Genomic DNA, 24,810 nt, shown 5'->3' on the forward strand with positions numbered 1-24,810 from the left:
GTAAGTAATGCACTAGGAGAAAAGACATTCCAGTTGGTTTGGGCTGCGGCAGTCACTTCCGAACGCAAACAGTGGGCTGGGGCGCCTGGAAGCATCGTGGAGCGCAGGGGGACCCGTGCTGGGGGATGTGCCGACGCCGTGGAAATGCTTCCCGTGGACGTGGAGCGTCGAGAACATGGCTCCAAACCCACGTTTGCGGGGAAGTAGGAGATTTGGGTGGGCGTCAAGTCCGACGCGGTCAACCGGAGAGTAGCGGGGTCGCAGGTCAGGGATCGTTGTTTGAGCCGGGGTTGAGGATGGCGCTGTTTCCTGGGACTGGTCTCTCCTGACAACATAGCCCAAGTCCGTGAGAGGAGTCTCCCCATCCTCTCCCCTGCGTGGAATGTCTTGGCCGTCCAGAGATAGTGTTTGGGTTTCCCGGGCAAGGTCCCTTTGGAGGCAGGTTCTATTTGCTGTCACACAATGGAGTGGAACTTTCCACTGGGATCCATGGGGAGTGCCCAGTGCCTGGCCATCTGAGGAGCTGTCCTCTCTGGGGCAGCACCGTGGTTCCATCACCCCAAGCCGGGCCAGTCCCAAATGTCTCTCAGAACATCCCCGGTTAAGACACCCTGCAGATGCATCCTGCAACCCTTATCTTCCCCAAACACTTTGGCCAATTCCTTTTCGCTTTGCTCCAGCGCCTCAGCTCTCTTCCACAATGATATGCTCTCTCTTCTTTCCTTCAGCCTCACCCCCTGTTCGCACTCTGTCTCCATCACACTCTAGGTCTAGGTTTGCATTGGGGCCTTGGTCTGCTCTTGACCAACAAGTAAAGTGTTGGTGGTTTGAACCCACCCCATAGTGCCTTGGAAGAAAGGCCTGGAGATTCGTAAAGATGACAGCTAAGAAAACCCTATGGAGTTAGGTTCTACTCTGTCAACACATGGGATTTCCACAAGTCAATTCAAGAGCAATGGGTTTCATTACCCTCCTGGACTAGGGCCTGAAACCCTGCCTAAACTCTGCCAGCCTCCCTTCCCTAGGGCTCAGCCTTGTCTTTTCACTCTCTCTTCCAACAGGAATACTGTTCCAATCAAGTGGACTCTACTGGGCCCTAAGGATGAGGATGCCCACAGTCTAGAACCTTCTGAGGCCAGGCCCAATTTACCAGATGACACTTGTAGACAATCAATGCCTTTTCAAGATGGTAGAGGGGTGAAAAGCATGGGTATTACCACTACTTTGCCATATATACATATCTATATATATAAGCTTGTAACGCATCGGTGAGGCCAAGTTCTTCTTTATAGAATTCCAGCTAAAAATGCATAAGGCATAGTGGAATTAGAGTACTGCCATTTTGGAACACCTAATGAAACAATGGATTTATTCTAAGAAATGATCAATGACTGTTCAAAGCCTTAAGTAAAATACTAACGGGTAATTTTGTAATGGATGGATCAAGTTGACACCTGATTTGACCGATCCATCTTAAAGACATTGCTAGGAAGGTAGGCAGATACTATGACCCTTCTGATTTGAGTCCCTGAGAGGCACACAGCCTCACGCTGGAGGTAACTTTTAAAAAATACGAATCTGAGACTATTTAAGCCATTGGCTATAACTATTTGTTTACACAATTATGGGCATTTGAGCAGCATGTTAAATGATACTGAGTAGATGCAATTAGCCAAATACAGACAGTGAAAATCTCACCTCAGGCTAAAGGATTCCATTTCCTCAATAAATAAATAGACTAAGATAATAAATGCCTTAAAAGATGGTTAATTTATACATTTAAAAAGAATAATTGCCATATCAATAAAACAGAATGTGTGACTCCTCCTCGGATCATTCAAGACAAAGCACGTGAACCAATACATTTTAAGACAATTGGTGACATGGACTGCATAGTATATGTTATTAAAGAATTATGTTTTGTATTGTGATGTTATTATCACTATATTTTCAAATCATCATCTTTCAAAAACATATACTGAAGTTTTATCTGTGAAATTATATTTTGTCTTATATTTGCTTTAAAACATTCCAGAATAAAAAACGAAGTGTGCGTGTGTGTGTGTGTGTGTGTGTGTGTGTGTGTGAGGGAGGGAGGGAGGGAGGGAGGGAGAGAGAGAGAGAGAGGGGGGGGGGGAATGAGGTGAGAGAGATGAATAAGAATGACAAAATATTGAAAGTTGTCAAAGTTAAGTGACAGGTCCATAAACTTTTATTGTGCTGTTTATTTCTACTTCTGTTATGATTCCATCACATAGACGTTTAAAGAGAGGGTGAGAAGCAGCATACACAGCACGCAGACCCCCAAAGACCTGAAAGCAGGTTCTCACACAAATACCTGCACCTGCATGTCCCGAGCAGTGCTATCCACAAGCGCCAAAGATGAGAACAAGGCGCATGAGTAGATGAACGGATAAATACATTTGCATAAACAAAATACTCTGGAATACCGCTCAGGCATAAAAAGGAGAGCAGTTATACCTTCGACAACGGGAATGAATTTCAAACACATTATGCTAAGTGCAAGAAGCCAGACATAAAAGATCACATAGTGCATACTTCTATTTTCACAAAGTACCCAAAATACGTGAGACCATAGAAACAGGAAGCAGATTAGTGGTTGTCAGAGACTGGAGGAAGAAAGAAGAGGGGCAACTCCTTAATGGACCACTGCTCTGCGTTGATGAGAATTCTTTCCAACGAAATCGAAGTGGTGGCCGCACAGCATAGGCAACATGCAGACTACTACTGGATTGCTGGCTTTAAAACGGTTAGGTTTTGCACTGTACGGATTTCACATCTAAGAGAGAATGGGTTTGGGAGCCAGGGCGACCTGAGTTATTGTCCTGGCTCCACCATTGATTAGGAGTAAAATCTTGGGCAAATCATTTAACTTGACTTGTAAGAGGAGACTGTGGTAGAAGCTGCTAGACAGTCCATATCACGCTTGGTAAGGTGGCAGGGCAGCCTGAAAGAGGAAGACCTTGGACAAGATGGATCGGCCCATGGCTGCCAGAGTGGCCTTGAGCACAGGGACAGTTGTGAGGGTGGCACAGGGGTGGGCGCTGCTTCCTTCTGTTGTACATAGGGAGCCAGCGCTCCTGCACTTGACAATGACAGCAGCAACCTGATTATTTCTACTTCTTCTTCTTCTTCTTCTTCTTCACATCACAACAACATGCAAACCACCGCAGTATGACTAATGGACAGACAAATAGTGGTGCAGCAACCACAGCAAAGAGCTCACAATTCTCAATTTCCTCTTAGGCATACAAAGTGGGAGATTGAATAAGGAAGACTGAAGAAGAACGGATACATTTGAATCGTGGTGCTGGCAAAAAAATATTGAAAACACCCCGGACTGCCAAATGAACAAACAAACAAATCTGTCTTGGAAGAAGGACAGCCAGGATGCTCTTTAGAAGCCAATGGTGAGACGTTGCCTCACATATTGGGGCACATTATCTATCATGAGAGACCAGGCCCTGGAAGAGGATCGTGCTCGGTGGAGGGGCAGTGAAAAAGAGGAAGACCCTGGACAAGATGGATTGGCACAGTGGCTGCAGCAATGGGCTCAGACCTACCAATTGTGAGGATGGCGCAGCACTGAGCCTCAGTTCAGTCTGCGGCACAAGTTCTGAGTTAGAACTGGCTTGATGGCACCTGACAACAGAAAACAAGAAGAGCTTCTTTTTCATTCTTTTGGTTAGGCGTGTTTAGCATCCAAAATAGCAATACTATGTTGAACTGTCTTTGCAACTGGGAATAACCATATAAGTGAGGTTGTCATGTTAAAGAAGGTCCATCGAATTGAGTCCACTCTGCAGGAAACTGCTCTGTGAATGCTTTCTTCCTTCTCATATTTTCCAGAGCATGGACTTCAGGGTCCGAGCCCCAGCAGCCCTCTCAGACCACGAGGTAACTACGAGGGTAGCAATAATCAGCAGGATAAAGTAAAAGATTGAAGGAACGATGTTTCTCATGACTGTGGAACTAGTATATCAGCCAGGGATAACTTTCCTACAGAAACGAATGTGTCTCTCAATCATTTAACTCTCTGCAAATTCCCATTTTCTATTTCATCCAGCTGAATTGAATCCTGACTGATTCACGGGGTCAATAGCACCTATTTCATGTGGCTGAAGATTAAGTGACATGAGAATTGTTCAACCACTTAGCAGATTGCCTAGCCTATGTAAGAACTCATCACCATTAGCAATTGTTATAATTATCATCTATCATTGACCTTGTAGCTTGAACTCCTGCTTCGATTGCTGTGGATTAGCTTTATCTTCCAGATAGTTTCCCAGACCTGCAACTCTGATGAACTCATGCCTGACAACTGTGTGTGGAGATGTTTTAAGTCGAATCCTATTCCACATTTTCAAATCCAGATGGACACGCATAGACAGTAAAACACAAGGCCATGACCTGGACAGGGACGCAGAGAACCTCCAACTGTGTGTTGGGTCCAGTACTTCTCTGGGTAAGACGCGTCACCCCAGATTTCTCATAGAGTTGTTAAGAGCGTGAAATGAGATCCTGTAGATGGAAGTGCTTTGGAAATGGCCAAGTTGCTTGTATAAAAATAATAGCCTTAGGTATTATTACTATGGAGTTCTTGGGGAGACAAATGGGTAATGTGCTCATGTGATAACAGATAGATTTGAATCCACCCAGAGGTGTCTCAGAAGAAGTCCCTGGTGATATACTTCCCTCCCCCCAAGCAGCCCTTAAAGTTCCTTTGCAGCTCAGTCCTCTTTGTTCACACAGAGAGTTGCTGCAGGCCAGATTCCTCTCACAGCAACCTTGGGCCCGGGAGAGTCCTCGTTAAAATACACTTCAAAAATCATCTACTTCATTTCCCAGGTTCGTGTCTAGGACATTTGAAACAATGACATAAAATATCAGGAGAAAACAGCTTCTGAAGGGGCACGCAAAGCTATGACAACCCGGGAAGGTGATAAACCGGAAGTCTAAGCAGATTGTAAGATGTAGTTCTTAAACTTTCCTACGCTTTTGTGAAACCTCTGATTACAGCAAGATTTGGCAGGGCCACACATGCACACCCATATGCATCACTTTAAACAACATGACAATGATATAGGCTTATATGCGTATGCACATATGTTGACAACATTAGCTAACAGATGCTCACATACACATTCCTTCTCCACAGGAGTAAATAACAATCATCTCTCTGAAGCACAACCTGACATAAGGAAAGGGGGACTATTGGAAACTCAAGAGAGATAAATTCACTTGGATACACAGCAGGTCCCCAAACAAACTAAGTTTTGCTTCTGCTTCTTTTTTTAAATCACCAGTTGAATCTTCTGTCTTTCTGGACAGTGGTGAACTTTTAAAAAATGTGCTTTGCCCTGTATATCTTAAAAAGGGAACACCAAACATTTCCTTAGGAGTTTGGGGTTGTCATGATACTTGCGAGTTGCCATGGAGACGATTCTGACTAGGACGACCCCACTAGGCAGCGCTTCAAGCTGCTGTCAAGGGCATGGTCTCTCAGGGCGGATCGCCAGGCGTGGGCCTTCGTGGAGCCTCTGGGAGGACTCAGACCGCCAACCTTCTAGCTAGTACTTGAGCGTGTACTTACTTGCATTATCCAGGGATGGGGGTTTCTTTGAGGCATTGGCCGTTTACCAATACATCAAATAACTTCAGCTTGTTGTGCTTTTTACAATTCTTCAACATTTTTAAGTTTTCCACTCGCATCTGTAGCACTTAACTAGCCATCCCTTCTGATTTCTGTACCAATCAACTTTGTAACAAGATCATCAAGTTCGTGGATCTGTGAACAAAATCAAGGCAAAGACACTTTGCTGCGGCCCTATGAGAGTCTTTTTTTCTCTGGCATAGCGAAGAGTCCATGTACTGAACAGACCTTTACTTTAAAAAGAACCAGATGTTTGGGAAGAAAGGGTTGATTCCAGGTCTGGCACAGAAAAGTAAAAGAGCCATCTAGGAACTTTTTCTGCCTGCAAACACTAGCAAGATTTTGCCATCAACTTGTATGGCTCGTAAAACTAAGACACAACCTTAGTTAACATTTAAATATAACAATCAACTTGATTCAATAACTGGAAAAGTGTGTTTGTGGCAACGTGGGGTTTTGACAAGTCCTTTTTTAAACACGAGTTTCACAGTAGGTGCTGCCTTTGACTTATGCAAGACTGTACGAAAGGACGATGCCTCAGACGTACATTTATCTTGACTAGTTTTTCATTTCATTTAAAAGTTTTTACATTGATAATAGCTAAATATTTTGGTTAATGACTTCTCATTTCCATTTTTCTATTATAGCTATGAAAACATTTAAAATTACATCTTTAACTCACATTATATTTGTATTACACCGATCTGTGCTACATCCAATGTTTACCATAAAAAATTATGGAAGACAAGCTACTTAAACAAAATCTTATTGAAACATATACAGTGAAATCGGTCAGAGCAAGGACAGATGGCCCATCGTGTTTTATTAGATCTTGCATATTTCCCATCTTGAATGGCGTTCTTACGACATCTTTCTGCCCCTCAACGTAGGAGATTCTTTAATAGGTAAACTTAGTACCTGGATATTTTGGGACATAACTTTGCGGCGAAGAGGCCTTTTTGGGCGTGGTTTGCTTTCCAGTTCTCATTTTGTTTCACATATGTCGAAGAGACTGCCGACGCAAATACTGTTCAGAGACAGATAAAAATGTAGCCATGGAGTGTCCTTGACTTGAAGGAGTTCACAAACGCCTTTTAGAGGACATCTGATTTATTCCCACAGAAAAGTGATTACATATTATTTTTCTTCAATTCCCTATGAATCTCCCTACCCCTACTGCACTCAGACTCAAAGCTTAAATTACAAATTATTAAAGGTAAAAACAAACAGATTTGATATCGTCCCAGGTTTTACTGAAATATGTTCATTATATATACCAAACCCCCAGCAAAGTGAAGTCTTACAAAGACTATGTTTAGGCCCCTTCCACATAGAATCAATGTCTGACAATAAGAAGAACATTCAATACTCTTGAATGATTTTCTGATTAAAGGAGATTTTCATGGACAAATTAGAGTAATGCCTACATACAGTTAGGGGAGGGCTGTGCCACTGATTGTTATGAAGTAGCTGGTTGAAGTGTGGTGTGCCAATCTCTCAATATAACAAACTCTTCAGCGCTCCCTCCCTGAGGGAGCAGAGACGCCCGGCATGTTGTCACATAATTCCCCAGCCACAGCATCTTTCAATTAGATCTGGCCCTGTCCTCTGCTCACCTGGGCTAGATAAATCGCAAGTGCCTGGAAATAACCACCGGAATTCCTGAGGGCCTCTCTCCTCATTATCCACTAGTGGCTTCTCCACGTCCCAGTTAGGGCTCTTTCCAATCACCGTGGGTTTCCCTGGCTCTCTGCAGTCTGAAGTGAGGGGCTGTGACTTCAGAGTGTGCTCAGTGCTCAGAGTGACGGATGCAGGCTTCAGAGTACCAGCTTAGAGCTCCGTGGGCTTTTCCAAACGTGCAAAGAAGCCATGAATGCATTACTCCAGGAACAAAGCATTCCCATATCAAATGAAATGCCCGCGAGCACTTCCGGAAGGCACTCTCTCCTCCCTACCAGACTGGAAAATCACAGAAGGCGGCCAGGGAGATTTTTATAAGACTGAAATCCCTCTTAATAATGGGGAACAACCTAGCTGTGATTGTTATTGGATTCGAACATATAAGAGCAGTGATTTAGAAATTCTTTTTATTAAAATGATCCATGCCTTTAGAGCAGCAAAATGTTTCTGATCTGGGAAAATCAAAGTTCTCAAAATGCAACTTCTGTATCCTTGGCCTGTCTTCTGGGATGATCTCCCTTATTCATATTTTAATAAAGCGTCAGTGGAGGTGGGTTTGGGGATATGAAAGAAAAAAGGATGTATATAATTTTTAAGATTAAGAGCATTCTTATTATTTTAATTTCAAAAAAGAATTTGTAGGCCCTAGCTATCTATTCTGTATAGATCATACAAAGTAAAGGGAATGAACTCTGGAGATACAGAAGTGGTCGACTGCTTTGGTAGTTCCATCGTTTCATGTCAACTTGACATGAAATTGTAGGGATGGAGTCTAACCTTTCAATCAGGGCACAGCCTGATGATCCCTCCTAATCTGCATGACCTTTCCATAAGGAAGACTCTGGGAAGCTCCCCATCTCTCTCTGCCTTCACCTTCCCGCTGGTGAGCCACTCGGAGACCTGCCAGAGCCCTGCGATGCTTCCATCACCACTGGATCCACAAGACTTTGCACCTTCCCAGCCTGGGATTTTCCTGCATTCTGCATCATTGCTGTGACCATGTGAATCCGAAGAGGGACTTATGGACTAGTCTTAGACTTATGGATTTGAGTTGGACTGAACTGAGATGTTTTCTTGATGTACAACTACTTCTTGATATGTCAAAGCTCTTTCTTACACAGATATGAGTGTCGCTGAATTTGTTTCTCTAGTCAACCTGGCCTAACACAGCCGCCTTGAGGGCTTTGTGTTCTTCACTGGTCACCATCGTGACCTGCTCATCCTGAGAGCACATGACCTATGACTGGTGGGTCAGTCTTATAACCACCCTTGACTACTAAGGACTGAACCACCTATATGAGTTTGAGTCGATAATAAGTAACAATAAAGCACAGCGATTAAACATACAGTCCTTGGTGTCTGATAAAACTAGGTTCAACTGCAGCTCAGTCACCTAATAGCTGGTTGATGTGTAACCTGGCGTAGTAACACTTTTAAGCCCCATTTGCTTCATCTATCAAATGAAGATGTGAAGAGTATGTATGTGCTTGGTGCAGATAAAAAGCATTCTGGGTATTTTAATAAGTGCAATTATGTCAACAAAATAGTAAGAAGAACTAGAATAGGGGAAGACAGGCTCGGTGCATTCCTTTGGTTGGCCAACCAAATGGGACCTTCCCCTTTCCATGTTCAGTCATATTGTAGCTCTGTAGCTGCGCTTAGCAACACTTTGCAAATTCACTCTCTTAACACCAGGTTCATCTATCTGTCGCTCACCTCCAGTTCTGGAGGAGAATCTGAGCTATGAATCTGAACTATATGTGAGCATAGTTCTGGGGCTTGCCAAACCACATCAATCATTCCTTTGATGGTTGAGTATTTCTTCAATACATTTGAGCAAATGGCAGAAACTTGGGGAGTATTGCTAGCAGAGGGTCATTGATACCAGAGGCAAGAGAGTAGTGCAATATTCAGTCATAGGGACTAGTCTTGTGCTGACCTTCCTCCGAGATATCATTTGTGGATAATAGCATTGACTTGCAATGATTATATGAGAGAGTATGAGTAAAGCACATAACACAGGACCTGGAACATAGTAAGTATGAAATATTGATATGATTGCTTCTGTGTTGTTATGTCACTGAATTGGGGCATTCCCTGGGTACTCCCTAGGGGAGGGGAAATCCATTGTTATTGAGCCAATTCTGCCTCAAGGAGACCTGTTAGGACTCCCCCCGAGGGTTTCCAAGAGTGTCAATCTTTACAGAAGCAGACTGGCCCATCTTTCTCCCACAAGGTGACCGGTGAATTTGAACCATCAACCTTTTGGTTAACAGCCCAGCAATTAACCACGGTGCCACCAGTGTTCGTTTCCCTGCATACGACACACACTCCAAACCAAACTCACTGCCCTCAACTTGGTGCACACTCACAGTGACCAGCCCTATAGGACAGGGAAAAACTGCCCCTGTGAGTTTCCCAGACGGTAACTCTTTGTGGGAATTGAAAGCCCTGTCTTTCTACTGAGGAGCAGCTGGTGGTTTTGAACTGTTGACCTTGCAGGTCAAAAGCCAGTGTGTAACTACCACGCCACCAGAGCTCCTTCATATCATTCTTTCTGGGCAGAAAAACCTCTCTCTTGGTATAATACTTCTCCAGGATTAATTCTTAGATGGTCAAGATCCTGCCTGAGAAGTATCTCGTCTCCTCCTTCCCTCAGGCTACCCCAGCATGCTTTCTTTTTCATTTTTTTAAAGATCATTTTATTGGGGGCTCTTAGAGCTTTTATAACAACCCATACATCAATTGTATCGAGCATATTTGTACATATGTTGCCATCATTATTTCTAAACATTTACTTTCTATTTGAGCCCTTGGTGTCACCCAGCATCCTTTAAACTCCAAGTCTGCAACACGTCCTCATCTGGAACAAGGTATTACCTTGTTCTTTAACAACAGGACTCGCATTATTAACAACCAATCAACTAAATGAACTTTTATCGGTTGGGAGAGCTTAATCTTCAAACTTACTCACAGTAAGGGGATATATTTACCTTCCTTACTTCTCATATAGGAAAGAAAAAGAAGAAAATTAAAATAGTTACTTGTATTTTTTTAAAAATCCAATAGTTACATGAAGCCAGCTGAAAGGCCATATCCCGCTGAGTAGTCACAGCCGAGCATCCACAGAACTAATATTGCTAAGGTTCCTGAATAAGAACTGTTGTTGCTGTTAGGTGCTGTCCAGCTGGTCCCTCTCAGAGTGGCCATGTGTACACAGACGCGCCCTCACCCTGGTCCTGCACCATCCCCACCGTTGTTCTCCTGCGTGAGCCCGTTGTTGCCGCCACGTGTCAATCCAAACTGTGGAGAATTTTCTTCTTTTTGGCTGTCCCTCTGCTTTCCCAAGCACGACGTCCTTCTCCGGGGACTGACCTTTCTGGACAGCATGCCCACAGTACGTAAAACAAAGTCTCACTACCGTTACCTTAAAGGAGCACTCTAACTGTGCCTCTTCCACGATCGATTTGTTTGTCCACTTGGCCATCCGTGGTACTTTCAATATTTGGGGACGATATCAGCATTCAAAAGCGTCGATTCTCCTTCAGTCTTCCGTCTTCAGTGTCCAACTTTCCCATGTATACAAGGCAACCAAAGCACCATGGCTTGAGCCAAGTGCAGTTAGTTCTCAAAGTAACATGCCTGCTTTTCACCACCTGAAAGGGGTCTTGTCCAGCACATTCACCCAATGCAACTTGCCCTTTTCTCCCTTGGCCACTGCTTCCCTGAACATTGACTGTGGATCCAGGAAAATAAAATCTCCGACTACTTTAACCTTTCCTTCATTTGGCATGACGTGATCTATGGATGCCATGGTGAGGATTATGATTCCCTTTACATTCAATTGTGATCCGCATTGAAGGCTACTCTCCTGTATCCTGATCAGCAGGTCCTTCAACTCCTCCTCACCTGCAGCAAGCAAGGTTGTGTCACCTGCACATGATAGCGTGTTAATAAGCTTTCCTCCCATCCTGGTGCCAAGTTCTTTTCCATATAATCCAGTTTCTCTGATTACTTGTTCAGCACGCAGATTGAAAAAGTGTGGTGCGAGGAAGCAACGTTGATGCACACCTTCCCTGATTTTAAACCATGTTCTATTCCCCCAACTGCTTCTCGATCCATGTACAGGTTCTGCACGAGCACAATGAAGTGTTCTGGAAGTCTCGTGTTTCCAATACTATCCACACTGTGTCATGATCCACATGGTCGAATGCCTTCACGTAGCCAACGCAACCCAAGTAAACATCTTCCTGGTATCCTCGGCTTTCTGCTCCGTGTCCTCTTCTGCGTCTGGTCTGAATTCCTGGCATCTTCGTGTCAGTGTGCTGCTGCAACTGGTGTTGGATGATCTTCAGCAAAAGATTACTTGCATGGGATAGCAATGATTTTGTCTTATCACTTGGCTCTTCCTCGGTCATATTTTGAGAGCCGTCTGACCCAAGGGGCTCGTCTTCCGGCACTATCTCAGAAATGCTTTGCTTCATTCATGCGGTTTTCAGTATCTGACAACGTTTCGCTGCTATTCAGGAGGTTTTTCGGGATTAGTTCCTCTGAATGGACAGTGAATTCCCTCTTTCTACTAATACAGATTAAATGTTATCTTAAAACAGATTAAGTGTTCTTAATCCGGAACCTCTTCTAAAACCTGTGCACCTTGGGTAGCCCTGTTGCTCTGTGAAAGACCAGTGACATAGCATGATGGCATAATAGCCACACATGAGCCACCACATTATGGTGCATGAACAGGTACGTGGTGACAAACAAGAGCTTTAACCGTGTCTTTTTCGCCTAAGGTTGTATAATCCCAGAGATCATCAAGATGTTTTTTGTAATATCTTCCGATTCTAGATGGGAAATTGGGTATATATGATTTCTTTTACTTTCCCTCTCCCTCCCCTCCTTCTATCCCTCATCCTATCCCTCTCTTTCTGCTTCTCCCTCTTCCTCTCCCCTTGCCTCGCCCTCACCCCCTCCTTTTTCTTAAGGTTCAGTTGAAATAGCAGCAAAATTTAGCAGAAAAAAAAAGTTATGGCAGAAGCATCACTACCTGATCAGAGGTTTTCGATGGACTTCTTAAACAGGAAGCACATGCATACGGATGAATAAACTAGAGACACAGAAAGCAAATCTGGGTACAAAAGAATTCATGATTTGAAAAAAAAAGGTTATTTGAAACAAAAGAGAGTTTATTTAGTTGCTGTTCGCCTGACAGAGACAGACTCCAAGTTGAACCTGAACACTACAGCTCAGCGGTGGGCTTTTCCCCACCTGGCATGAGCAGAGGCCTCTGAGAAGGAACAGTACATGGAGCGGGGGTTTTCTTGGAAAGGGTTGTCTATGGCAAGAGGTTGGGTGGGTGCTGAGGGAGCTCCAGATCTTCACAATCGAGGCAGAGGGGAAAGGCAGCTCTCCCCAGACTACTCAGAAAGCACACCTCACCCCAACACAAGACTACACTCCGCTGTGTCTGGCAGGGGTGGAGGGATGCCCAGAGGGCATCATTCCTGCTTCCGAAATGGAAGCCGGGAATCAACAAGACTCCCCACCTCATGAAGACCAACTCCTCACAGGAGAACCAAACAAAGGACCGGACAGAGGCAGCGTGGCCAGTCCCACCCACATAAACGTAAGCAGTGAACACAGAGTTGTCAGGAATACAAGGGAAACCCAACACATGAAATAAGGTGATAAAAGAATAAGAGTTTAAAAAAAACACCACACTTAATTCTGGAGAAAAGAGAGGCTCTATCATATATATAGAAAACAAATTTGAAAATGTGAATTACGCGGGTCAGTGGCATGAATGGATGCCATCCGTTCAAGCCCGACTAACAAAAGGAGGAAATCTCATGAAGCCTGACATAGAGTTAATAGCAAAGTGGGTTCGAGATGCATGGGAAGACATTCCAGAAGACATGATGCGATGTGACTTCCAGAAATGTAGTATTAGCAATGCTGTGGATGGCAGTGAAGACTGCGCTTTGTATGAAAATGACAGCAGTGATGGTGATGACGGCGATCTCAGTGAGGACAGCGTCTATGATGACCTCACACCAGCTGAAGCTCTGCATTGGGATAGGGATGATGATGAGGAATCCAGTTTTGAAGGATTTTAACTCTTTACATTTTAGCTTGGTCGCTGATTGAGCTCAGGGAATAGTACTCTTAAGGTATCATTGTTGATACCTTATTGTTTTTGTTGAACCTATTTTCCACCTACTGTGCTGGTTTACTAATGTTAAATGACTTGTTGTCCTTTTACTTATGTTTTTTATTTAAAATAAAAATTTAAATACATTACCCCACTGATGTCTCAATTTTTAGTAATTTTATTTTCATTTGTTTCGATTATTGAAACTCACCAATAGCTTCTGCATTTTCCACCCTGGCTTATACTCGAGTCAATCAGTTTTTCTGGTTTCCTAGGTAATAATTAGGTACCTCGGCTTATACTCTGGTTGGCTTATATTTGAATATATATGGTAGTTTATTTTTTAATGTTGAGAGAATTTGGAACTTATAAGTAAGGATATACTGTTATGCAAAAGAACAATTATTTTACCAGAAACTTTCTTAGGTATTAAAATATTACTAAAATAAAATAATATATTAGGATATTTTAAAATTATAAACTTCAATACAGAATAAATATAGGAAACTATTTTTTAAAGCTAAAACAATGACAGAAGATAGGGACTCCAACATTCCATGAATAAGAATTTATTAAAGATAAAGCTAAAAATATTAAGGGGTAATAAATAATGTAGGAAAATTTACAGAGTCAGACACAGTGTAGGAATTGCATCCCAGTCTGAACCCACCACACTGAGGCAAAACACTGAGGGTGTACAATAGAACAGCAAGGGGTGCAGAGCAAGGAAGTCCCCAGGGAGTACCAAAATTAGACTGGGGCCAGGGCGTGGCACCCCATCAGACTCTACCGGAAACACTCTTAAAGGTCAACAAACAGACCTTGAACTATTTACAGGCTTTTCTTTTTATTTGTCATTGGTTTGTTGTTGTTGCTGCTGTTATTTTGTTTTCTTTTGTTGCTTTGTTTTGCTCTGTCTTGTTTTTGTGCATATTATTATCTCTGCAGGTCTATCTAGATAAGATAGGCTGGATAAACAATCTGTAGGAGAAAACAATGGGACTGAGGGTTCCAGAGGGACATGGCAGAGGGAGAGGTTGGGGAAAGGAAGTGGTGTTAGCAAACCCAGGGACAAGGGAATAACAAGTGATCCAAAATCGGTGGCAAGGAGGGTGTAAGAGGCCTGGTAGTGATTAATCAAGGACAATGTAACTGAGAGGAATTACTGAAACCCAAATGAAGGCTGAGCATGACAGTGGACAAGAAGAAAGTAAAAGGAAATAGAGTAAAGAACTAGGAGGCAAAGGTCACTTATAGAGATCTAAATACAGGCATGTAAATATATTTATATATGATGATGGGGAATATATATATATATACACACACACACATAGGGAGCAGATGGATATTGGGCCTCCACTCAAGTACTCCCTCAATGCAAGAACACTTTGGTCTATGAAATTGGCATTCCATGAGGTTCACTTTCCTGACACGATTGCTGAAGACAAAGCAGGTGCATAAGCAAATGTGGCGAAGAAAGCTGATGGTGCCTGGCTATCAAAAGATATAAGGTCTGGGGTCTTAAAGACTTGAAAGTAAACAGGCGGCCATCTAGCTCAGAAGCAACAAAGCCCACATAGAAGAAGCACACCAGCCTGTGTGTCGATAGGATCAGGTATCATGCATCATCAGAACAAAAAAATCATATAATTGTGAATGACAGGGAGTGTGGAGTGGGGACCCATATATCGGCAACTGGACATCCCTTTACAGAAGGATCACAGGGAGGAGACGAGCCAATCAGGGTGCAGTATGCAATGATGAAACACACAACTTTCCTCTAGTTCTTTAATGCTTCCTTCCCTTCACTATCATGATCTCAATTCTACCTTACCAATGGGATTAGACCCGAACATGCACACTGCTATAGATAAGAGCCCCAAACACGGGGAATCCATGAGAGATAAACCCCTCGGGACCAACAATGAAAACAGAGATACCAGGAAGATAAGGGGAAGTTGGGTTTGTATCACAAGGATCCACATATAACCCCCTCCCAGGGGACGAACAACAGAAAAGTGAGTGAAGAGCAACAGAGGACGATGTAAGATATGAAAATAATAATCTATGACTTATCAAGGATTCATGAGAGAGGGTGGGCCGGGGAGGGAGGTGGGAAACGAGGAGCTGATATCAAGGGCTCAAGTGGAATGAAAATGCTTTGACATTGATGATGGCAGCATATGTACAAACATGCTTCACAATGGATAAGTGTATGGATTGTGATGGGAGATGTAAGAGCTCCCAATAAAAGTATTTAATATTTTTTAAAAAGATAAAAAATAAAAGCCAGAACAAAGATTTTTTTAAAGAAAGTGGAAGACATACACAGAGTAACAGTACCAAAATGAATTGGTGGGTGTTCAACCACTTCAGGGAGTAGGCGATGGCCAAGAACCAGTGGGACCGAAGAAGGAAGTCCACGCTTCCCTGAAAGCGTGGGTGAAAAAGAAGACTCCAGAATAGCCGTGACGATGTCTCACCATTCGGATGCAGCACTGAAGTGCTCCCCCATTGGCATCAAGAAATTGTCACGACAGGGAACTGATTAGCAGGCTGGAAGAGATCCATATTTGTACCCATTCTGAAGAAAGAGGAGCCAACAGAATGAGAAAATGATCAGACGATAGTACATTAATATGACATGCAGGTAATGTTTTGTTGGAGATCTTTTAAAAAGTGTTGCAGCAATGTATCAACAGAACTGCCAGAAATTCAAGGCAGATTCAAAAGAGAATCTAAATCAAAAGCTAATATTGATGATGTCATCTGGTCATGGCTGAAAGATATTTACCTGTGTTTTATCGACTATGCAAAGAATTTGATTCTGTGGATCATGACAAACTATGGATAATGTGGAGAAGAATGGGAATTCTAGAATACTTTGCTGGGCTCGTGTGCAACCTGTACATGGGCCAAGGGGCAGTTGTTAGGACAGACCAAGGGGACACTGCTGGGTTTAAAATTAGGAAAGCTATGCATCTGGGTATATCACTTCATTATACTTACTCAATCTTGTTGCTGAGCAAATGATCTGAGAAGTTGAACTATATAAAATGTAATGCAACATCAGGATTGGATGAAGGCTAACTAACAACCTACACTCTTCTATAAATTATATAGTCACTATGAGTTGGAATCAACTTGATGGCAATGAGTTTGATTTTTTTGGCTTATGAGTCAGATTTTACTCCTGTGGGCTTCAGAGACTGTAACTCTTTACAGTAGTGGAAAGACCCATCTGTCTCCTGATTCTAACTCACAATTACCCTATGTAGTGACCTAGATAAGAGAGCACACAGCCCCACCTTTTGTCAACAGAGCAGCTGGTAGGTTTGAGTCACCCACCTTGTGTGTAGCTACCCAATGTTTATCCCACAGTACCATGAATGCTCCTATAGAGGAATACATAGGAGACATCTGGATATATATCAGATAACTGGAAGGTAACTGAGAGAAATCACTCCATGCTGATTACAGACCCATGTCTCACCATGCCCTTTCATTCTTCCGCTATATTACAACTTTCCTGCTAACTGGGCAGTTGATTAATCCCCACTACTTTACCCCCTGTAACTTCAAGAAGAACAAACAGAACCCCAAAGATACTGAATGAGGATGCAAAAATGCACAACAGATTTCTAAACTAACGAATGAGAGTAAAACCAACTCAGGGCTCCAAGGCTTGTGTTCTTCTTAACAAGACTCGCTGCTCAGGACTGGTGATCACTGCTGCACTCAAGGAGCTTGGTGACTAGCTATCTGGTTGCTCAAACCGCAAGTGTACTGCAACCTCGGAGGTGGGGCTCGGGGAATGGAACCCAGAACCGCAGTGTGTGCGGATTCCAGGGGGCACCCTGCCAATGCCATTCACTCCGTGGAAAGCCCTGGCCACGAGCTAGACAGTTCTGCTTGCAATGTTTGAACTACAGGCTGTTGAGCAAGTTACAGAGTCTCTTTGTGCCTCCTTTTCCCCATCTATAAGACAGAGACTATTAATAGTACCTATTTCATGAGTGTGCTGTGAATGTTGGCTGTTCAAGCCCAATATCTGCTCGGTGGGAGAAAGACATGGCAGGCCGCTTCTGTAAAGAGGACAGCCTGGAAACCTTCTGCAGGTGGTTCTCACTCACTGACTGACTCAGAGCAACCCTGCAGGACAGTGGAGAGCTGCCTCGGTGGGTTTCTGAGACTGTAGCTCTTTATGGGAGCACAAAGTCTCATCATGTTGCCACGGAGTGGCGGTGGTTTCAAACTACTGACCTTGAGGTTAGCAGCCCAAAGCGTAATCCACTATACTACCAGGGGAGAGTTCTACTCGGTCCTATAGGGATGCTATAAATCCAGATTGACTGAATAGCCTCTGGGTTTTCTTTGTTTGTTTTTGTTTTTTAATAAAGTGCCAAGAATATATTCGTTGAAGGTTAACTTGCAATATCATTCATGTTGGGGTTTCTTTGGTTATTGCTATTGACATACCAATTATTCAGACTGACTAAGTTCCCTAGGGCCACAGAAGTGAAAGCATATGCTACAATTAAAAATGAAGAGCGGTAAATAAATTTTAAGAACGGATTCCTTCCGTTGGGAAAGCATCTACTTGCAGAAGGTTTGGAAAGAACACTTTTCATTTGGATTGCCCTCAAATTTCCTTTCCAATGTCCTGGGTTAAACCAAGGACATTGCAGATGAGACCGTGAAAGGGCACCTTTAGCCAAGGGGGAGGCAGTTCCCTGTGTGAAGCACCCTCTGGAGGACCGTACCGCCCAGGGGCAGGGCTCTGCGGGGCAGCCTCCAAAGCAGCTATTTTTGGCTTGTGTTTTGAGAGTGTCTGACTCAAGCTGGGTGAAAGGGTTCATTTTCTCCCTTGGAAAGTTTTCAAATCACCAAACAGATTTGGTCAAGAGGGAAATGGACTCACTTCAGTCAAACCATGTTCTGGTGTCATATACGCATGTATTAGTCACAAATCTGCTCAGATAGGGCCCATTCTGGAGACGTTGTCATTTGTTTATCAGTAGCACACAGCAGCTCCCTGTGACCCGCAAAAGGACATCTTTCTATTTCCATGAAGAGCACTGAACATTTTAAGGCAAAGCAAATGACAAACTATTTGGCTGCATTTCTCTGTTTACCGCTATTTTTACCCCTGCACCATGCAAGCACCTGCCAGGCTTCCTTGCCGACATCTTGCTTTTCGATCCTAGTCTCTTTAGCAGCCAAAGTCCAAGTCTTGTCATTCACATTTTACAGATGGAAAGCTGAGACCCTCAAGTAACAAGAGCACGGGAGGGGAGTGGAAGGGAGGGCCCCCACACAGGGGGCAGGCAGAGCTGGAAACCATTCCGCATTGGACATCCCACGAGTCTCAAAGGAGGGACAATGGACATCAGAGATCTGGGGAAGAATATCAACTCGGCCAAGGCCAACTTGGAGCAGAGTGGTCCATGCGGGACCCAAGGGTGGTCTCCGTCCCAGGGACGAGCTCACGTGACCGCACTCACAGCATCATCGGTTCCCAGCGTCAGCAATGGGTTTGCTCAATGGGGACTAAGATCCCAAACATGTGGGCGCAATTTGCTACTCATAATTCCTCTCTACACATTCATCATCGGGCCATTTTCTCCTATGCCGTTCTGCCAGGCGACGTAATCCTCTGACTGTTTTCCTTTATTTTTGCTCAACAGCTGGATGTTCCCATTCACGCATGGATGCTGTGCTCTGCGCTCTGCTCTGAGGCACAGGGCTGGGAGCTGGACCCACAGCCACTCAGGGAGCGCGGTTCCTGTCCTCCGGGGTTCAGAGCCACCTGGCAAAAAGCCAAGTGCATGGACTGTGGAGAGCCATCCGGGTGACGGAATACTCACTTTTGGGGGGTCCAGAGACTGTCTTTGTTCCTTTGGGCACGCCTGATGGCCTCGTTTTGACATCTGCCTGCCCACTCTGTTCCTCCCCCTTTGGTGAGGTGGCATTTCCCCTACTAGCTCCCTCGCTGCTCTTAACAGCAGTCCTCCAATACCTCTTCAAGTTATTACTCTTTCAGGTGGCAGCGGACAGGTTTGGGCATGTAACGCAGAGGTTTCCATGTGTCTCACCCGTGAGCAGGTCTTTCGAAGAGTAACCTGAGTTCATGCTTGAAAGCAAAGCAACATTCAAGCTGAACCCCTCACTGCCCCCCAGCCCCCCCCTCTGTTTCCTGGAGCACACTCCAAAGATTCTGATCTATGAAGAATATGAAAATGAGAGCGGATCCCTGAGCCTAGGTTGTGACTAATTTTTATTCATCTGATTTATAGAGCTGATAGGTGAGGCAATCGCTTTCCTCATCTCGGGACTCTGCCAGTGAGGACAGCTCCATCCATCAAGCAAGCTGTCAGGAGCACAGCGCCTCACAGGAGCTGTTAAGCGGAGGTCCGGCTGGTTAGCACTTCCAGATGATGAGGAAGAAGGAAGATGACCTTCGTGCCCACACAAAGGGATTTCACTCGCCCCGCCGAGAAAGGGACAGAGCAGTAAAGTGTTTAGGCAGAGGGACGAGAATTTAAAGCCAGATTCCAAATCTATGCCTGCCTCTCGGCTTCCTTTACGAGCCTGGAATCAATTCCTGCTGGAAACGGGTTGATAAATAATCAGCCAGCAAAGGCAATCTCGCCGAAAGTGGGGTCTATCTTCATTAGCGAGCTTAAAGACCAATTATGTCCATAAATGAAGAGCAGAGCAAATAGAAGGGAAGTGGTCCCCCATACTCAGTAATTGGACCACGCTTATAGAGGGCCATCAGCATGCTGGGTTACAGCTGGAGCCCTTGGCAATCGGGGCACACATCACAGTAACAGTTTCGCTTAGCGATCATTTCACAGAACCTTGAGGAATGTTAAGCACGTGCAGACCACCCACAGCAAGCTACTGTGCTGAGATTTTTAAAAATGTATATCACCACCGTTTTAGGTGTCCGAGCTTTAGATCCTCTGCCACCCCCAGGAGGGAGCAAGGTTGCGCATGGGCACAGAGACTCACAGAGAGCCGTGCTGACGTCCGGGACAGGGAGGCAGCAAGCATGGCTCTCCTGGTTTCAGAGCTCCTCGCCGTCCTTCCGAGGAGCTCGGTGGCGTCGTGGTCGTGGGTACGCATTAGGGTGCTAAGTGTAAGGTGTGCAGTTGGAAACCAGCAGCGTTCTACGAAGCAAAATGGGCTTTCTACTTCGGTGAAGCGTTACAGGCTCGGAAACTTACATGCACAGGCCAACCTTGACTCAGAAGAAGTGAGTTTTTGTTTTGAGGACCATGCTTCTGGCCTAGACACTACATTATAGAAGAAGGCCAACACACGAAGAAGATTTAAAGAGCCCCAGGCTGCAGGTGGCATTCCAATCCACAGCAATTTGTGGGTGCTCTCTCATCAGAGTCATTCGTCACGCTGATCCCAGTGCCCCATCCCCTTTCGGCCGACTTTGGTGTCCTTACTTGACTTTGCTGAGTCATTTCATGCTGTGTCGTGGGATTCTGCGCTGCAGCTGGAGACTCCGGGAAATTCGGCAGCCTTTGTGGGTGACTGCCAAGTTCCCTCGGCTTCTTAGGGCAGGCTGACATGCCCAAGAACCCCCGAGAGGGTGGCAGTGGAGAGGGGCTGTCTGTCCATGGGGCAGCACAAGCCTGAGTGTGATCAACTTCGCAAGCTTTAAAGTAACTCTCCTCTGGTGCATTTCTACTCCCACCCGGTCCCCGGGAGGCTCTAGGGGGCCTTCCCGGATTGCAATGACGTGCTGGTGTAAACGGTCATCTCTGTTCAGTCTCCTGGGCTTCAGAGGAGAAGAAGGTAGCTTTCCATCTCTCCTCCGGGTCCGGGGGCCAGCTTGTACCGAGAAAGACAGCAGTAACTTGCAGGCACGTGACTCCACTGTCTCCAAAGACAAATGTTCTTTCTGAAGAGAAGGTCTTTGCTTCCTCTATCTGCGGCTGGTTTTTGTGTGCGTCTTGGATGTGTGAACTGGCTTTTTATAAAGCTATTCTTATTTCTAAGGAGCCTAGTGGCGCATGGGTTACATGTTGGGCCACTGAGTGTAAGGTTGGTGTTCACACCCACCAGCCGATCTACTGAGGACGTTTTACCGTCTTGGAAACCTGAAGAGCAGTTCTGCTCTGCCTTGTAGGGTTGGAAGATCTCTGAGTCAGAACTGAGGGCAGTGGGTTTGGGTCTGGGTCTTTGTTTCTAAAGAGGAAGGGTCCCATAGAAGATGCCTTCGTTGTGGAGGGGAGATGAGGGTGTTGGGCTGATAGAAGTGGGAAGATGTAAATTCTATGAGAGGGCGCCCCAATATTAAGAAGGACGAGACTCCGGGAAGGCTGGTGCACAAGCCCTCCTTACAACATTGAAGGAAGGATGTTACTCTGAGGACTTAGGTGAAGCTGACCCCAGCCCTGGTATTTTCAATCGCCACATGTGCATGTGAAAGTTGGACGTGGAACCAGGAAGGCGGAAGAAGAATCAATGCATTCTAATTATGGTGCTGGCGAAGGCTACTGGAAGTACCATGGACTGCTAAAATGACAGGAGAAATCTGTCCTGGGAGAAGTACACGTGCTCCTGAGAGGCAAAGATGGCAAGACTTTGTCTTAACATGCTTTAGACAAGACACCAGTCCCTACAGAAGAACATCGTGCTTAGTAAGGTAGAGGGGCCATGAGAAGGGAAAGGCCCTTGACAAGACGGACTGACACAGTGGCTGCAACAATGGGCTCAAGCATGGGGACAACAATGAGGATGGCACGGGACTCGGCTGTGTTTCATAGGGTCGCTATGGGGCAGAACTGACTAGATGCAACCCGATAGCATCAACACCAAGGAACATTGTGTGGGGTGGGGAGAGTCAGAAGAGAGAGAAAAGGAGACAGCTAAGGTGGAAATGTTGATGAAGTTTTGTTGTGCGGTATGTGATGTCACCTCCCCTCCATCTCCCCATGAAGCAACCTATAAAATGGATTTTACCAAACAATGCTTTGGGTGTTCTATTTGCATCGTGTGGGGGCAGGAAGGAAATGATGGGAGGGAAAGTTCAGTCCCTGAGGAAGTGCCTGTGCACAGGCCAAGGGCATGAACAAGGTCTGCCAGAGAGCTGAGCCCCAACTCGACTCAGTGTCATTCACAGTGGGTGAGGGCCAGGAGTCCCCTTGGGTCTGTGATTGCTGTGTCCAGGCAATTTTTGGATGACAGGGTTACTGTCCAAATAAGTAATGTGGAGAGACCACAGTGACTAGGAGCTAGAGGATTCAGAGGGACAGCATCTGGTCTCTGAGCCGTCTCTGCCAGTGACTGAGAATGAGAGACCCTCACAGAGAGGAAGCAGGGATTCGTGGGTTCAGCGGAGAGACAAAAGTCTGTCTTGATAAGAAGCTGTCTTAACAGGTATCTGATATGCTGGTGCTGCGTAAGTGAGACTGGGACTCAGATTGCAGCTCAGTCAGTGGTTCTCAAAGGGTGAGACTCACATCATAAGATCAGCATCCCCTGAGCACTTGCTAGAAATGCAAAGTTTTAGGCTCCATCCAGACCTAGTGGACTGGACACATGGAGGTAGGACACAGTGATTTGGCTATATGCATCTTCTAGATGACCTTGATATACCCTAAATAACTGGCCACATCACCGATTCTCAGGGCTTGGTGGTATTTGAGTCCCCAGCAGAGCTTGTTAAAAGCAGAGTCCCAGAATCTCTGGAATGTCCACCAGAAAACCAGTCTATATAAGTCTAAGGTGAGTTGGGCACCTATTTCATGAGCTCTGTAGAGGTTTTGGTGGAATCCAAGTTTAGGATCCCCTAGGGCAGTGGTTCTCAACCTCCCTAATGCCGTGACCCTTTAATACAATTCCTCCTGTTGTGGTGACCCCCAACCATAAAATTATTTTCATTGCTACTTCATAACTGTCATTTTGTGACTGTTATGAATTGTCATGTAAATATCTGATATGCAGAATCTATTTTCATTGTTACAAATTGAACATAATTAAAGCATAGTGATTCATCACAAAACAATATGCAATTCTATATTGTGAAATGTTATTTCTAATGACAATTAAATGAAATTTTGTCTTGAAGCATGGTGTGGCATGGAAATCAGTCTTCACGCCAGGTACTCACATGTGTGCGTATCTGCATGTGGGCAGATCGACCTAGAGATGGATGGAGGAGCGGTGTCTTGGTTCCTAAGACTATTGGAAATAAGTGTTTTCCGATGGTCTTAGGCGACCCCTGCGAAAGGGCCATTTGACCCCCAAAGGGGTTGCCACCCACAGGTTGAGAACCACTGCCCTAGGGTAACAAGCTAAGAAGAAATTCAAGTTAACATTAGAAGTTAAGAGTTTCATAGTCTGATATTATAAAGCAATATTGCTGCTAACCAAATAAGTTGCGGAAATAATCAAGGTTATCAAATTATTCCAACTGACAGAGACTCCACATATGCCTAAGTAAACCTGGGCTGCAGAGAGTTTCTTCCGCGTTTCTTCCAAGCTCTGAGTGGATTCAAACTACCAGCCTTTTGATTAGCAGTCAAACATGTTAATCACTTACACCACCCGGGAACTCCAAACTCCAAAACACACAAAAATGTTTATAATGTCCTCATTACTGCAGAGTTCCCTGGAGCTCTTCCAGAGATTACCTAGAAGGAAGAGTTTCCCAGCCATGATCCCAAAGGCAGACCCAGGAGAACTAGTGGAGTGAGGAATAGATGGGGCTCTAAGAGCGTGCAAGAGATGAACTCAAATCTCACCAGAGGGCAGCCATGGCCCCTGTGTCCAGTTCAGACAGATCAAGACACCATGCCTCTCAAGATTGGACCTGCAGCTCAGTTTCTCCAAAGTGGTCTTCAACATCCCATAGAGATTTGTTCCAAATGCAGATGCCGAGCCCTGGAATCCATTTTGGAATTGGGATTAAGAATCTCCATTATCTATGTGAACGTGTAAGCACGAGAACCCATGATTCCGGAAAAAGGGGAATAAAAGGGTGGGTAGCATCAGTAAGCACTTTACATTTCAGTGAAGGGCTAGGAGACTCAGTGAAATTCTAGAAAGTAGGAAGTTCTAGTTGTAGGAAGCTGTGTGTCTTGGGTGGAGAAACAAAGAGGATCCTTGGAATAGACACAAAGGGTCATTGGTGGGGGTAAAGTCACTTATGAATGATTGGGTCTTATATGTAGGTGAAGCACTTACTGTTGAGTTATATAGTATTCTAAGTATATTAAATCTAATCTATTTCTGTAGTAAGAAAGCTTGTCTGGTACTTAAAATATTCCCAAGAGTCCCT

This window comes from Tenrec ecaudatus, chromosome 14, assembly GCF_050624435.1.
Source record: "Tenrec ecaudatus isolate mTenEca1 chromosome 14, mTenEca1.hap1, whole genome shotgun sequence".
Taxonomy (NCBI): domain Eukaryota; kingdom Metazoa; phylum Chordata; class Mammalia; order Afrosoricida; family Tenrecidae; genus Tenrec; species Tenrec ecaudatus.